The sequence below is a fragment of the Gavialis gangeticus genome, unplaced genomic scaffold (genome assembly GCF_001723915.1).
Source record: "Gavialis gangeticus isolate Ggan-Ray unplaced genomic scaffold, GavGan_comp1, whole genome shotgun sequence".
NCBI classification, from domain to species: Eukaryota; Metazoa; Chordata; order Crocodylia; family Gavialidae; genus Gavialis; species Gavialis gangeticus.
In genome coordinates this window covers 101609943-101611647 of record NW_017729022.1, presented here as the reverse complement: position 1 = coordinate 101611647, position 1705 = coordinate 101609943, and the positions used below count along the sequence as shown (strand labels likewise).

At 35.2% G+C, this 1705-nt stretch overlaps 1 long non-coding RNA gene across 1 annotated transcript in view; it reads left to right on the top strand.

Moving 5' to 3' along the window:
* LOC109296339 overlaps positions 1 to 1058 on the top strand; it is a 45451-nt gene extending 44393 nt beyond the window's left edge. Inside the window, exon 2 of the long non-coding RNA XR_002096960.1 lies at positions 1 to 1058. This exon is cut by the window's left edge and continues 1836 nt beyond it. This is a non-coding gene — a long non-coding RNA (uncharacterized LOC109296339).
* Positions 1059 to 1705: the final 647 nt, after the last annotated feature.

Genomic DNA, 1705 nt, shown 5'->3' with positions numbered 1-1705 from the left:
TTTTTTTTTTTGTAAGTGAGCAGACGGGTCTCTAATTTTCACGCCATTCTCCCTTGGAGACCTCCTTCAATCGCACCATTCTTTCATTATGTGGAACTAATGAAGTGCTCTGCAACCCTTAGGTCTCCAAAGAATCCATTGCTTTAAGAATATAGTCCTTAAATAAAACATGTTTCATTGGCTGACTTCAAAAAACTATTCTTATAGGGAAGTGAGGGGGAGAGGGAAATAAATAACTGGCTTGGAATCACTGTGTGAAAAGGGGGGGAATTGCATAGAAGGACACCTTTAAATTGTAGTTACAGTCAAAGGGTAAATTTGACAATGTCGATTTTGCCCTTTTGGTTATTATCTCATTCTAGAAAGTTGCTGAAAGCAGAGATTCTAATAAAAATGTTTCAAATTATTATTTTTTAAAGAATATTACATTTTTCAGAGCCTGTAGTTTATTGAGCTACTATTGCGATTTATTTTTAATAATGCAAATGCTAGGTCAAAAATACTAATAATCCAGCAGCTGAATTTAAGGGTGGCTGCCTTCGGTTTTTAATAATAATAATACCTACCTAGCACATTATACAGTGCTTTTCATCTTCAAAGTAGTCTACAAACACTGACTTGTTTATTCAGCCCACTGAAAGCAGAGCTTAGTCTTATCTGCATTGCATCAGTTTCACTATTTTCCCATGAATGTACGTTGATATTAATATAGCTTAAGTTCATCCTCTACTCTGGGCCTTGTAGAACATGGCTGCTCCCTGTATTTCAAATTTGTCAAAGGCTCCTTTCCTCCACAAGCAGACTCTTCCCTCTGGCATTTTTAATTGATTCTCCTTTCTTCCCTAAAGCTTTTAATTGGTTGGAGCCCCATTTTCCTTCTCCCAGCCTGCAATCTGTGTCTTTGCATCAGAAATGTGCTTTCCCACAATATCTTTGTCTGCAAAATCCCATATTGTGAAATTTAAAAAAAATATTTAAACATATTTAAACATATGGTGGCTTATATATGTCCGACTTGTATCTGAACCCAGCAAAGAACATGAACATTTCATTTTTTATTTCATTTAACATTGCTTATCTTTAGTTTAATTTTATATGGTGCTTGATTCTAATTTGTAGCATATTGGAGCTTGTTTTTGGCAAGCTGAAATAATGCTATCATCATGATTATTGTTGTAGTGCTGGCATAAGAAACTGGTTGGCTTAATTTCAGTGAAAATTAGAACAAACTGTAATGTCTGTCTTTGTAAAACAATTTATATTTATAGAAACTGTTGTAACCATATTTTGAACAAAGGGATCTCTCAGAGCAAAACTATTCTACAAAACCCAGGATGTATCCAAACTTCTTGCCTAAAAAAATTAATTATTAAAAATTAATTATTAATCTCAACTGAATACATTAAAAACAAAATAGTGTTTAATGAACGTTTTAAGATAGCATTTTTAGCCTTCTGAAGGATAGGAATGAAGGACTGCCCTTAATTAGTTCCTATTGTGCTGTGGTAGGACAGCACGTAGGTTTTGTAACATCAGACTCTGAGGAGTGGAAAGCAAGAGACAGGACTAAAATTTTCATAGTTTCTAGGGTCGGAAGGGACCTGAGTGGATCATATAGTCTGACCCCCTACCATGGCAGGAAAGAGTACTAGGGTCAAACAACACCAGCAAGGTGTATATCTAACCTCCTCTTAAAGACCCCCAG